This window comes from Diadema setosum, chromosome 4 (assembly GCF_964275005.1).
Source record: "Diadema setosum chromosome 4, eeDiaSeto1, whole genome shotgun sequence".
Taxonomy (NCBI): Eukaryota; Metazoa; Echinodermata; class Echinoidea; order Diadematoida; family Diadematidae; genus Diadema; species Diadema setosum.
This window is the reverse complement of record NC_092688.1, coordinates 37,504,727-37,521,124: the sequence shown is the minus strand read 5'-3', so window position 1 is coordinate 37,521,124 and position 16,398 is coordinate 37,504,727.

The window sequence follows — 16,398 nt, the reverse complement described above, 5'->3', positions numbered from 1 at the left end:
AGATACCAACAACACTCACCACATACGGCTACGTATAGAGAAACAGCCATGGCGAAAATAAGGTTTTCCTTTTCTTTGGCAGATAGACACACAACCCCTTTAAACACACTATAATTGACATGGAGGGACATGAAAAAGTTCATTACTACTACTGAGCAGTGATGCCTTGTACTCATGTGGCACAAGATACCTCTATAGCAACATAAAACCTGTCTACAATTCCGTTATTGGGTCAAACAATAAAAACCTGGAATTTCAAAGAGATGAGCGAGACGCCGTTATACACCTGGCCTAGAGTTAATTCATTTAGTTGCCATTCCTGCTCCAGTTGAGTTATGTAAATTATTTTCCGACCTGTCTTGTGCAGTGTAACAGGAACAAACGTAGAGAAAAGGAAAGAGAAACGAAAGGTGGCAAGCGGGGCACTGTATACCAAGGGCAATTTACAACATTACGTATGATAAATAAAGCAAATACAACCTCCAGCCTCCGACAAAAAAAAATGGAACTTGAGTGACTGTGTCTCGTGGGGTAGTTATATACTTGATAAGATAATACGATAAATGACATCGGAATAAAGCAGAACTGCCAAAAGAAAAACAAAGAAAGAGAGAGAGAAAAAATAATAGCGTCCTGCGGGTCTCGAACATCTCGTCCTAAGGTAGTGCATAATGACAATGCAGCGGGCTAAGCGACTATAAAGCCACACGGCTGTCCCGAATATTGGATGTGAAATTCATAACTTAATATCATTTACAACATGAAAAAGTTCATCACTACTACTAAACAGTGATGCCTTCCACTCATGTGGCATAAGATACCTCTATAGAAACATAAAACCTGTCTACAATTCCGTAATTGGGTCAAACAATAACAACCTGGAATTTCAAAGATATGAGCGAGGCGCCATACACCTGGACTAGAATTAATCAATTCAGCTCCCATTCCTGCCAGTTATCTAAACGTACATGTTCCTACCTATCCTGTTACAATATAACAATAACCAATGAAGAGAAAAGGAAAGAGCAAACGAAAGGTGGCAAGCGGGACACTGTAACAAGGGGCAATTTACAACATTAAGTGTGACAAAATTAATGAAGCAAACCCAATCTCCAAACTCCAATACAAAACAATTAAGGGAAATAGAGCAGCCGTGTTCACGGCTTACGTATACTTGATAAAATAATACGATAAATGACATCGAGTAAAGCTGAACAGCCGAAAAAAAAAGAAAAAAAGGGAAAAGTCCTGCGGGAGTCGAACTTCTCGCCTTCCCGTATGGCGTTATGAACACCCAGCGCGCTAAGCGATTACGCCAAATGGCTGTCCTGAAGATCGTTTGCGAAACTTAAATTTTTAATTATACAATCGTGACTGTTGACGGAGATGGCGCTATTCAACTTCCCCCACAAGTGGCCGCGTGGATTCGACCAATATACAGTTGCAAACAACGATCGCCAATCGTTCCGTACAGATTGCATTCTCATTTTCAGTTTTTAACTACAAAATTGTCGACCTCATGAGGAGATTTTAAAATATAAAATGCATGATGACTGCAGCTTATTGTCTGAGCTACAACATACATAAGTTTCAGAGGAAATGGAGCAAAATCAGCTGAGATAAAGGTGCTTAAACGTTGTCAAGTCAATGCATGGTCTAAAAAAAAATCACCTCCCATAGACAATACACGTAAATTTGTCCGATTTTGAGTCTTTACCTTTAAACACAATTTAAGGTATGATGATGTCATCAAATTTCAAAACCATGACATGGACTTGAAAGGCAAATGTTCAAAGTAAAACATATCTGAATTTGGGATAATATTGAGCTTAAACAAGAGAGATACGAGCAAATGAATGTCAGAAACAGTACCTCAAAAAAATTAATTCCACTTTTTTGATTTCAGATGATGATATGATGACGTCATAATGTATTTCGGGAAATATTGATGCTTGAAATGTTATTTCCAATTCATATGCTTTTGTAATATGCAATAAAAACATAGGGTCACCCTGCGTTTTAAAGAGCTATGGCGAAATAAACAAAGACATGTTTTTCGCTATATTTCCACATAGACGCGCACACGAAATTTCAACTTTGACGCCAGCGCATTCCTTTGTTATAGGTCAAAATTGATCGGAAATCATTGGATATTGTTACTTAATGTATCAGGAATCCAAATCTGTCAAAACAATTGCATTTTCATGTTGCTTACGCGCACTGCGCGCGAAAATGCGCGGACGGACGCCTACGCGCGGAACGCTTAAAATTGTCTGAAACTTCGAGATTTCCCATTGGAAAGTTGTTTTGAGCCTTTTAAAAGTTTGATGCGCGCGTACGCGCGCGTAATGATGTCCTAGGTAATTAGCATTATTATGTAAGATAGAGCGTGACCTAAACTTAATGTCCACAGAAAATGATACAGAAATGACCTTTAGTTATGAAGTTATGATCGATCATGTAACATGGTCCGAAAATCACAAAATGGCGCCTAGATGACGTCATAGATATGTTACTGTCATGAAAACCTTATTGTGGCTAGATTTTGTCATGAGACATGTTCCCTGAAAATGTCATGTTATTCCGTAATGTCATTCTTGAGATATTGATGACACAAAATTGTCCAGAAAGAAAGAAGAATAAAAAGAAACGAGACATGAAAACTCGTCACATTGAGGACGAGTTAGGTGATACGCTTGTGGTCATCAGATGACAGTCATCTGTGATCGACAAAGAAAAGAATGTGATATAGGCACCTTGAAGTTATATTGAGCGTGCATGCGAAACCGTTTCGTAACCACTCGGCCACGGGTCATCCACGGAAATGGTAAGACAAAAAAAAAACAACAACAATGTATAGATATAACAGGGGGAAAGTCAATGCCCACTCAACTAACGTGGCCGTGTGAACATCTATTGCATTGCTAGACGGAAAAGCGGCCTTGTAACGACTGAGGTCGCTATGCCATTTCTGGCAACTTGGGAAAAATACGTCCCGCAGACATAAAACCTATAATCGGCTGGTTTTGATACCTTGCCTTTAATCACAATTTTCAGTGTAATGACATCATCAAATTACAAAACAATGACATGGTCTTGAAAGACAATTGTTCAAAGTACAACACCTCAGTCGTCGTCATTACATACTATGATCGGTTTGACAAAGTCAACCTGCAAAATTTGCTGCAGTCGAAGCAATGTGGTCTCCAACACACAAAAAAGAGGGATATGGCGTGTGTGTGTGTCTCTGTGTGTGTATAGGTGCGTTTATATACGAACGTGATTTCTACATGAACGAATATGTAATACAAAACTGAAGAAAAAAAAACAGTAAAGTAGCTAAGTATTTTGTTTCGTGATCTTGTGGGATTCGAACCCGCAACCTCACGTCTCTGAGACGTCGCCTTTAACCACTCGGCCACACGTCTCGACGGGAAAATATGGGGAACGTCATGGACTTGAAAGACATTTGTTCAATGTATAACACATTCATCGTACGTTGTCAGTTTGCTATTGACATGACTATCTATCACACGAATATGAGGCAGGCACTAGTACCTGTATGAAATTATTATAGGCATGGTTATCAAATTGCCTTAAAATTTCCTAATAATTGCCTTATTTTTACACACAGTTATGCTATCCCTTTAAACTCGTCACAGTTTAATTAGAATCATTAACATCATACATTAGTACCATATTCAGTTCCATAGCTGATTACGTTTGCTAATCAATTAAGATTAATTGTCTAGAATGTGTCATATGGCCAACCTGTATACACACGTATATACACACACACAATGTTAAATGTATGTATCAAACATCTGTAACACAACTTTGAACTAACTGTAGGAATTATCGCTGCACTTATCATCCATACTTTTTATCACTATCTGAAACTCCACAAAAACCACTAATTGACAAATAATCATCAATACAGAAGACTGAATACCTTTTTTACAATGTATAGCTTGTTACATGTATAAATCAGCACAAAGTAACCACGACTACATTGTGTTACTAAATTGATATGAACAAATTTCAGTTTGTTACAATATACTATATCAGTTTGAAAAGCCCAGCCTCCAAAACTATGATTTTGCAGCAATCGAAGTAATGCAGTCTCCAACGCAAAACAAAGGTATACAGTGTGAGTGTGTGCGTACAGGTGTGTTTACATGGAAACGTGATTTCTACATGGACGAAGGTGTAGTACTCCATTGAAGAAAAAAAAAGTAAAAAAAAAATATTATTTTCTTTCGTGCTCTTGTGAGGATCGAACCCGTACGTGTGCAACCTCACGTTTCTAAGACGACGCCTCTACCCACTCGGCCATACGTCTCGACGAGAAAATTAGAGGAACGTAAACTTATGTACGTTAAAGATGAATCAGGAATCGTTTGGTCCTCATTCCATTCTCATTTTCAGTTTTAAATTGCAAAATTGTCAACCTCATGAGGAGATTTCAAAGAATAAAATGCATGATTACTGCAGCTTATTGTCACAGCTACAACATACTAAAGTTTCAGAGGAAATGAAGCAAAATCAGCTGAGATAAAGGTGCTTAAACGTTGTCAAGTCAATGCATGGTTTCTAAAAAAATCACCTCCCATAGACATAACACGTAAACTTGTCCGATTTTGCGTCTTTACCTTTAAACACAATTTAAAGCATGATGACGTCATCAAATTTCAAAACTATGACATGGACATGAAAGGCAAATGTTCAAAGTACAACATATCTGAATTTGGGATAATATTGAGCTTAAACAAAAGAGATACGAGCAAATGAATGTCAGAAACAGTACCTTAAAAAAATTAATTCCACTTTTTTGATTTCAGATAATGATATGATGACGTCATAATGTATTCATGGAGATATTGATACTTGAAACGTTATTTCCAATTCATATGTTTTTGTAATGTGCAATAAAAACATAGGGTAACCAGACGTTTTAAAGAGCTATGGCGAAATAAACAAAGACATGTTTTTCGCTATATTTGCACATAGACGCGCACACGAAATTTCAACTTTGACGCCAACGCATTCCTTTGTTATAGGTCAAAATTGATCGGAAATCAAGGGATATTGTTGCTTAATGTATCAGGAATCCAAATCTGTAAAAAAATGTGCATTTTGATTTTGCTTACGCGCACTACGCGCGAAAATGTGCGGACGGACGCGAACGCGCGAAACGCTTAAAATTGTCTGAAACTTCGAGATTTCCCATTGGTAAGTTGTTTTGAGCCTTTTAAAAGTTTGACGCGCGCGTACGCGCGCGTAATAATGTCCTAGGTAATTAGCATTAAAATGTAAGATAGAGCGTGACCTGAACTTAATGTCCACCGAAAATGATACAGAAATGACCTTTAGTTATGAAGTTATGATCGATCATGTAACATGGTCCGAAAATCACAAAATGGCGCCTAGATGACGTCATAGATATGTTACTGTCATGAAAACCTTATTGTGGCTAGATTTTGTCATGAGACATGTTCCCTGAAAATGTCATGTTATTTCGTAATGTCATTCTTGAGATATTGATGACACAAAATTGTCCAGAAAGAAAGAAGAATAAAAAGAAACGAGACATGGAAACTCGTCACATTGAGGACGAGTTAGGTGATACGCTTGTGGTCATCAGATGACAGTCATCTGTGATCGACAAAGAAAAGAATGTGATATAGGCACCTTCAAGTTATATTGAGCGTGCATGCGAAACCGTTTCTGTAACCACTCGGCCACGGGTCATCCACGGAAATGGTAAGACAAAAAAAAAAAAAAAACAATGTATAGATATAACAGGGGGAAAGTCAATGCCCACTCAACTAACGTGGCCGTATGAACATCTATTGCACTGCTAGACGGAAAAGCGGCCTTGTAACGACTGAGGTCGCTATGCCATTTCTGGCAACTTGGGAAAAATACGTCCCGCAGACATAAAACCTATAATCGGCTGGTTTTGATACCTTGCCTGTAATCACAATTTTCAGTGTAATGACGTCATCAAATTACAAAACAATGACATCGTCTTGAAAGACAATTGTTCAAAGTACAACACCTCAGTCGTCTTCATTACATACTATGATCGGTTTGACAAAGTCAACCTGCAAAATGTTGCTGCAGTCGAAGCAATGTGGTCTCCAACACACAAAAATGAGGGATATGGCGTGTGTGTGTGTCTGTGTGTGTGTATAGGTGCGTTTATATACGAACGTGATTTCTACATGGACGAATATATAATACAAATTGAAAAAAAAAAAGTAAAATTAAAAAAAAAATGTTTCGTGATCTTGTGGGGTTCGAACCCGCAACCTCACGTCTCTGAGACGGCGCCTTTAACCACTCGGCCATACGTCTCGACGAGAAAATATGGGGAACGTAAACTTATGTATGTGAAAGATACATGAGGAATCGTTTTGTCCACATTCCATTTTCATTTTCAGATTTAAACTGCAAAATTGTCAATCAGATGAGGAGATTTCAAAGAATAAAATGCATGATTACTGCAGCTTATTGTCTCAGCTACAACATACTAAAGTTTCAGAGGAAATGAAGCAAAATCAGCTGAGATAAAGGTGCTTAAACGTTGTTAAGTCAATGCATGCTTTTAGAAAAAATCACCTCCCATAGACAATACACGTAAACTTGTCCGATTTTGCATCTTTACCTTTAATTACAATTTAAGGTATGATGACGTCATCAAATATCAAAAGCATGACATGGACTTAAAAGGCAAATGTTCAAAGTACAACATACCTGAATTTGGGATAATATTGAGCTTAAACAACAGAGATACGAGCAAATGAATGTCAGAAACAGTACCTTAAAAAAATTAATTCCACTTTTTTATTTAAGATGACGATATGATGACGTCATAATGTATTTATGGAAATAATGATACTTGAAACGTTATGTTCAATTTATATGCTTTTGTAATATGCAATAAAAACATAGGGTCACCTGACGTTTTAAAGAGCTATGGCGAAATTAATAAAGACATGTTTTTTCACTATATTTGCACATAGATGCGCACGCGAAATTTCATTTATGACGCCAGTGCATTGCTTTGTTATTTGTCAGAATCGATCAGAAATTAATGGATATTGTTACTCAAAGTATCAGGAATCCAAATCAGTCAAAAAAAGTGCATTTTCATGTTACTGACGCGCTATGCGCGCGAAAATGCGCGGACGGACGCGCGCGCGCAAAATTGTTTGAAACGCTTAAAATTGTCTGAAACTTCGAGATTTCCCATTGGAAAGTTGTTTTGAGCCTTTTAAATGTTTGACGCGCGCTTACGCGTCCTAGATGACGTCCTAGGTAATTAGCATCAGAAAAAGAAAGATAGAGCGTGACCTGAACTTTATGTCCACAAAAAATGATACAGAAATGACCTTTAGTTATGAAGTTATGATCGATCATGTAACATGGTCCGAAAATCACAAAATGGCGCCTAGATGACGTCATAGAGACGTTACTGTCATGAAAACCTTATTGTGGCTAGATATTGTCATGAGACATGTTCCCTGAAAATGTCATGTTACTCCGTAATGTCATTCTTGAGATATTGACGACACAAAATGTGCCAGAAAGAAAGAAGAATAAGAAAAAAGACAGATTTTGACAATCACAATAGGTGATACGCTAAAAGCGTATCACCTAATAAAGAGAGATTTTGACAATCACAATAGGTGATACGCTGATAGCGTATCACCTAACGAGACATGAAAACTCGTCACATTGAGGACGAGTTAGGTGATACGCTTGTGGTCATCAGATGGCGGTCATCTGTGATCGACAAGAAACGAATGTGATATAGGCACCTTGAAGTTATATTGAGCGTGCATGCGAAACTGTTTCTGTAACCACTCGGCCACGGGTCATCCACGGAAATGGTAAGACAAAAAACAACAACAATGTATAGATATAACAGGGGGAAAGTCAATGCCCACTCAACACAAACGAGACATGAAAACTCGTCACATTGAGGACGAGTTAGGTGATACGCTTGTGGTCATCAGATGGCGGTCATCTGTGATCGACAAGAAACGAATGTGATATAGGCACCTTGAAGTTATATTGAGCGTGCATGCGAAACTGTTTCTGTAACCACTCGGCCACGGGTCATCCACGGAAATGGTAAGACAAAAAACAACAACAATGTATAGATATAACAGGGGGAAAGTCAATGCCCACTCAACACAAAAAAGAGGGATATGGCGTGTGTGTGTGTGTCTGTGTGTGTGTATAGGTGCGTTTATATACGAACGTGATTTTTACATAGACGAATATGTAATACAAAATTGAAGAAAAAAAAACAGTAAAATAGCTAAGTATATTGTTTCGTGATCTTGTGAGGTTCGAACCCGCAACCTCACGTCTCTGAGACGTCGCCTTTAACCACTCAGCCATACGTCTCGACGAGAAAATATGGGGAACGTTATGGACTTGAAAGACAGAATTGAGTTGTTCAATATATAACACATTCATCGTACGTTGTCAGTTTGCTATTGACATGACGATCTATCGCACGACTATGAGGCAGATATTAGTACCTGTATAAAAATTATTATAGGCATGGTTATCAAATTCCCCTAAAATTTCCTTATAATTGCCTTATTTTTACACACAGTTATGCTATCCCTTTAAACTCGTCACAGTTTAATTAGAATCATTAACATCATACATCAGTACCATTTTCAGTTCCATAGCTGATCACGTTTGCTAATTAATTAAGATTATTTGTCTAGAATGTGTCATATGGCCAACCTGTATACACACGTATATACACACACAATGCTAAATGCATGTATCAAACATCTGTAACACAACTTTGAACTAACTGTAGGAATTATCGCTGCACTTATCATCCATACTTTTTATCACTATCTGAAACTCCACAAAAACCACTAATTGACAAATAATCATCAATACAGAAGACTGACTTAAAGGAACAATGCAAATACCTTTTTCACAATGTATGGCTTGTTACATGTATAAATCAGCACAAAGTAACCACGACTACATTGTGTTACTGAATTGGTATGAAACAAATTTCATTTTGTTACAATATACTATATCAGTTTGAAAAGCCCAGCCTCCAAAATTTTGCAGCAGTCGAAGTAATGCAGTCTCCAACGCAAAACAAAGGTATACTGTGTGAGTGTGTGCGTATAGGTGTGTTTACATGCAAATGTGATTTCTACATGGACGAAAAGCCCAGCCTGCAAAATTTTGCAGCAGTCGAAGTAATGCAGTCTCAACGCAAAACAAAGGTATACTGTGTGAGTGTGTGCGTATAGGTGTGTTTACATGCAAATGTGATTTCTACATGGACGAAGGTGTAGTACTCCATTGAAGAAAAAAAAGTAAAAAAAAATAATTATTTTCTTTCGTGCTCTTGTGAGGATCGAACCCGTACGTGTGCAACCTCACGTTTCTGAGACGACGCCTCTAACCACTCGGCCATATGTCTCGACGAGAAAATTAGAGGAACGTAAACTTATGTACGTGAAAGACGAATCAGGAATCATTTCGTCCGCATTCCATTCTCATTTTCAGTTTTAAATTGCAAAATTGTCAACCTCATGAGGAGATTTCAAAGAATAAAATGCATGATTACTGCAGCTTATTGTCACAGCTACAACATACTTAAGTTTCAGAGGAAATGAAGCAAAATCAGCTGAGATAAAGGTGCTTAAACGTTGTCAAGTCAATGCATGGTTTCTAAAAAAATCACCTCCCATAGACATAACACGTAAACTTGTCCGATTTTGCGTCTTTACATTTAAACACAATTTAAAGCATGATGACGTCATCAAGTTTCAAATCTATGACATGGACTTGAAAGGTAAATGTTCAAAGTACAACATATCTGAATTTGGGATAATATTGAGCTTAAACAACAGAGATACGAGCAAATGAATGTCAGAAACAGTACCTTAAAAAAATCAATTCCACTTTTTTGATTTCAGATGATGATATGATGACGTCATAATGTATTCATGGAGATATTGATACTTGAAACGTTATTTCCAATTCATATGTTTTTGTAATATGCAATAAAAACATAGGGTAACCAGACGTTTTAAAGAGCTATGGCGAAATAAACAAAGACATGTTTTTCGCTATATTTGCACATAGACGCGCACACGAAATTTCAACTTTGACGCCAACGCATTCCTTTGTTATAGGTCAAAATTGATCGGAAATCAAAGGATATTATTGCTTAATGTATCAGGAATCCAAATCTGTCAAAAAATGTGCATTTTCATTTTGTCTACGCGCACTACGCGCGAAAATGTGCGGACGGACGCGAACGCGCGAAACGCTTAAAATTGTCTGAAACTTCGAGATTTCCCATTGGTAAGTTGTTTTGAGCCTTTTAAAAGTTTGACGCGCGCGTACGCGCCCGTAATAATGTCCTAGGTAATTAGCATTAAAATGTAAGATAGAGCGTGACCTGAACTTAATGTCCACCGAAAATGATACAGAAATGACCTTTAGTTATGAAGTTATGATCGATCATGTAACATGGTCCGAAAATCACAAAATGGCGCCTAGATGACGTCATAGATATGTTACTGTCATGAAAACCTTATTGTGGCTAGATTTTGTCATGAGACATGTTCCCTGAAAATGTCATGTTATTCCGTAATGTCATTCTTGAGATATTGATGACACAAAATTGTCCAGAAAGAAAGAAGAATAAAAAGAAATAAAGAGAGATTTTGACAATCACAATAAGTGATACGCTGATAGCGTATCACCTAATAAAGAGAGATTTTGACAATCACAATAGGTGATACGCTGATAGCGTATCACCTAAAAAGAGAAATTTTGACAATCACAATAGGTGATACGCTGATAGCGTATCACCTAAAAAGAGAAATTTTGACAATCACAATAGGTGATACGCTGATAGCGTATCACCTAAAAAGACAGATTTTGACAATCACAATAGGTGATACGCTAAAAGCGTATCACCTAAATAGTATACCTTTAAAGACAAGACCTAAAACGTGTGCCCGGGTGACGAATATATCTTGCTTTGATATCGTTTTAACGTGCTTGTTTTGGATATTACACGGCACTATGTATGAGCTTTTTTCATCTCTTCTTTGACCACTTTAGCATCCATTTCCTTCTCAAATTAGTATTTCCTTCAAGAAAACGTGAGTCAAAGAACAGTATATAAAGGAATGATAGCTTTTCCAAGAGCAACCATCGTCATATTAGGGAATAATGACGACTGAGATAGCATCAACGCTTGGAGGTTTAAAACTAATCTTATCATTTGGAAGTCACATATCAGATCCGTCACTTGTTTTACGACATTGTGGTTCTCGAATCCTTTCAATAAGCGCACAACGAGGTTTTCATAATCATAATCAAATTTAAACGTATCATTGAGTGGACTCCTCCGTAGTGCCATACTGATTTTATTTCAAAGTGTTCATGATGCAGTGGGAATTCGCAAAACAGTGTCGCGTGCGGTATTTAACTCAATTTAATTTAAGATTTTAATAATTCCGTTTATCGACAATAAGAATAACGTAATATACATCTCACTTTCTTCAGAGATAGAAGTCATGTATTCATAAATATCTGGATTGAACTGGAAAACATGTTTAGACTTATAGTAAAGATACATTATAATGGGACTAAATAAAAATGAAATAAAGTGAAATATCAATATGCACTTTGCGAAAAGCGGAGGGACCCACTGAAAAGACAATGCTTGTAAAGTGTGGGCCCCTCAGTAGGATAGCTAAAAAAAATCGGAGAAGAAAAAAAGAATTAAAAGCCTAGAGTAAGACAAAGAAAAACGAAATTATACACATATCGAAAACAACACAGACATAAACAGACATGAAACAAGACTGGGACATGCAGCGATGAGACATTAGTTAAGGGGGAAAAGACTGACCTTACGAAACGACAGGAAGCAAGACTAGCACAACAGAGATAACGATACACGGAGGTTCGACAATGAAAAAAAAAAAAAGACAAACACGCAGACGTCCAAGTCTCCCTTATATCTAAAGCGTATAGAGTGGAGATCTTGATGAAAATCATATTAACTGCGGGACTAGCTTGTAAAGAAACTCTTGTCACGACCATAATCAATACAGGCGTCAATGTAAGTGGCAATGCTAATTTTACAAGAAGGTATCAAAATGAGTTTGTATAAACCAATCCGATTTATAGCAGATATCTTTGTAAAACTGCAAATGAAAAAAAAAATCAAAAACAGTTAATTCCCTTTAAATGAGTACAAGAAAGGAACTTTTTTATTTCGTGATTCAGAGAATCCCAGTAATTTGGACCAAATAAACAAAATGAATTTTGAGCTAGAATTGCTCGAAAAAGAAGTAAGTGAAAATCCATTTAGCGTCGAGTTTTGAAGTTACACAAGATCTCATGCAATGATTGGTTTTTGTGGAACATTGGATTAAAAAAACAAGATGGGAGTAAATTGTTATGATACATATACATGAATTTGCAGAAATCAAATAAAAACAACTCATTAATTTTTCATCAAACTAATGAGAGGCAACAATAAATCTGTATGACATCGTATATAGCAGAATGGAAATGATACGGATGGCCTTCTTCTGCAGTTTTTGCACTCTATTCAAGAGCGTCTGATGAGTATTGCCCCATGCTAAAATTCCCTATTCAAGTAAAGCAATACCAACGAGGAGTATAACATAGAGAAAAAGGCTTTTGAGAAAAAAAAAATGAAATTCCCCTCTATTCAAAACACCTACATTACGAGGAATAATCTGACAGCTATATGATCGATTTGTGTTTTCCATGACAGTTTGTTGTCAACCACCGGCGTAAATCTGTTACCCAGGAGTCGGGGGGGGGGGGGGGGAGGGATGACGGCGGGAGTAACCGTCACAATGTACATACAATAACGATTACAAGCTAAAAACTGGACCGGTGCAGCCGTGGGGGGGGGGGGGGTTGTCTTTCTCAATTTTGTTGATCTAAGTCAAGAAAGTAATCATCCCCAATGCCATCGTTCCGTTTTCATGAATGGGAGGGGGGAGGGGACTTGGAATTTAAATATCTGTGCGAAGTTGTCAGAGGAGGGGGAGGGGGTGGGAGGGGTATCCCCTAATACGTGAGAGAGACTTTGCATTCTCAGAATTTAAATTTAGTAATCTGGTGCTCACTTTGGAAAAGATATTTGGACAGTTTTTTTTATAAAAAAAAAACACACACAAATTTTTCCTCATTTCGAGAATCATTGGGGAACAAAATGATATTTATTTGCCCGCACACGTCCTCTAGGATCGACGCCCCTGCATACCAGGAAGCTTTTACATTAGAATTAAGATGAAAAATCTCGTTAACACATCCATGATGGAATCTGGGAAACTTTCAATCCCGGAAGTGTACTAGAATATATATGGGAGAAACCCTCAGAAAATTATTGAAAGTATATAGATGTTCCACCCTCCCGCCCGATGGAACTTGTCCATTTGTTGTTGTTGTTGTTTTTTTTTTTTACCGAAGTGACAAACCTGGTGCACCCTTAAGATGAAACATTTGGAAACCTGTCAGTCCGCAGATGTGCAAGGACGGCACGGCACGGGCAGAATGTTAGTCTGGGCTCCGTCCCCTTTTCCTTGGTGCGACCAAGAGAGGGCGCAAATTTTCTGATTGCGATAATCGAGAGACTGCGCGCCCAACGAAAAAGGCCTGCATAATGCAGTATGAACTGGCGATCGAAGTACAAGTTAGTGGGCTCACAACTTCAGAACAAAACCCCCTATTTTGGTGGACAATGCTGTATAATGTAGTGGAGGTGGGCAGCACTACCACACACTACCAGCGGGAGTGCGATCAGCTGGTATTCTCATTAACTAGTAAAACTGTCTGATTGACTGCGAGTCATGAATATTCATGACCCCTCTAGCGTGAACTCTTGACCCTGCTCGATCCGGCGAAAGTATTTTACTGGACTCTTTTTTCTCGGGTATCGCAGTTCTCGGCGTATCGCAATCCTCGGGTGTCACGCCCTCATACGGCTTGTCGCGTACACTGAATCACCCCTACGAGTAAAAAGAGTCCAGAAGCTAGACTAGGAGAATGTGGGAGGGGGTGTCCCCCTCCTACATGCAATACAGATTTAGCAATTTCACTCTTTGGTGAAATATTCGAACAATTTTCTATCAAAAAAGAAAAAAAATCACATCTCTAGATTAATTAAGGGGGCAAAATCATTATGATATAACTATGGCGGTTCTTTGTTCGTTTGTTTCTTTATTTCTTTCTTTCTTTTCGTACGTAATTTGCGAAATATGGTGGTCTGCGCGTCATAACATGTATGCATGTAGGCTGTAAATCATGCCTTATGTTGATATTTCTATATTCGCAAGCGAACGATAGAGAATTGTATACGTATCCTAAAAGATAGAATATTGTTAAGCTGTTAGCTCTCCGAAGGCGGGCGTAAGAACGTCATGCAACATGCCAAAATTGATACAATCACTTTTCTGCTTCTTCCTTTCTTTATGATGGGGAGGGATGATTGTATAGAATTCCCCTCCTCCATTTCTTAGCTGGGGACACATACTAGCCAGATAGTTTGTAAAGTAATTATGATTACTTGTATCGTAGGCCTTGGAGAAGTCAAAAAAATACTAATTAGATGCGAGTGATTGTCGATTTCATTAACTATTGTACTTTGTCAAACGAAATGATGAACTGCATGAATAGTATAAATGAAAGAATGATATCATTCAGATGGGTGAAGGTTCAGGTATGAGTTTCTTCAGTTTCTTCAAACTGAAGAAATTGCACCACATTGTGAATGCATTGGGCTGCATCTCCACTAACGTCACGAATTTAAACATGTGCGTCATTTATTGGTTTATAAAATGGGTCAGAGAACTATCTTTTAGATAATAAGATTTCATACTTCAATAAACTGGGCCACTCTTCCATCGGCTATACATATGGATGATCACACCGTGTGCAGTGGTGCTGCTCGCGCACGCACGTACGTATCAAAAAAATTACATCAAATCAGCAAATGGTTACATCTATATTCCTCATTGAACCTTGGACTATGTGTCCTAAGAACTGTGTCAACAATACGTAGGCCTACTTATCAAAAAAATTACACCAAATCAACGAATGGTTAAATATAATCTTTATTGAACCTTGGACTATGTATCCTATGAACTGTGTCAACAATAATTGCACTCTATGCAACATAATGTGTAAATTAATAGCTAGCAAACGACTGCGTCGCCATAATTTCATGTCCCGTGCCGCGTGCAATATTCATCTCAATTTTATTCTAAATTTTAATAATTCCGTTTTGATTAATATCAACAATAAGATTAGCATGATAAACATCTCACTTTCGTCATAGATCACGTATACAAAACGATGTGGATTTAACAAGGTAAACAATTGTAAACTTTAAAGATACATTTTTATTGGACTGAAGTAAAATGAAATAAAGTGAAGTATCAATATGCACTTTGTGAGAAGCGGAGGGACCCACTGAAAAGACGATGCTTGTAAAGTGTGGGCTCCTCATTAGGACAGCAAGAGAAAAAAAAAAACAAAAAAAACAAAAGCAAAACAAATTGAGAAAAAAAAATGGAAGCCTACAAAGAGTCAAACGAAAAAAAAAAAAGAAATGGAAAAGATACATAAATTGAAAATAACACAAACATAAACAGACATGAAACAAGACTGGGACATGCAGCGACGAGTCTGGTTGGGGTCATCCCACTAGACCGACACCCACGAGTCATACAGGCCACGAGTTCAATATTAAAAACAGATCCATTAGTCATGCAGCTCACGAGTCATACAGCCCGTGAGTTCGACACTATAGGCAAATAAAGCCCATGAGTTCGACACAAGGTAAAAACAGCCCACGAGTTCGACAGATACAACACGGCGCGCAATGTGTCGGTCTCGTGGGCCTTGTCGGCTTAGTGTCGAACTCATGGGCTGTATGACTTGTGAGCTGTATGACTCGTGGGCTGTATGACTTGTGACCTGTATGACTTGTGGGCTGTATAACTCATGGGTGTCGGTCTCGTGACGTGCACCCGACTGCTTAAGGGGAAAAGACTGACCTGACGAAACGACAGGAAGCAAGACTAGCATGCACAACAGAGATAACGACACACGGACCTTCGACGAAAAAAAAAAAAAAGAAAGAAAAGAAGAAAAAAAAAAACGGACAGACAAACGCAGACGTCCAATTCTCCCCTATAACTAAAGCGTATAGAATGGAGATCTTGAAGAAAGACTATACTGCAGGAATAGCAGAGCTGCTGGTAAAGAAACGCTAGTCACAACCCTTGCTCTAATCAGCCAGTACAGGCGTCAATATAAGTGGGAATGTAGATT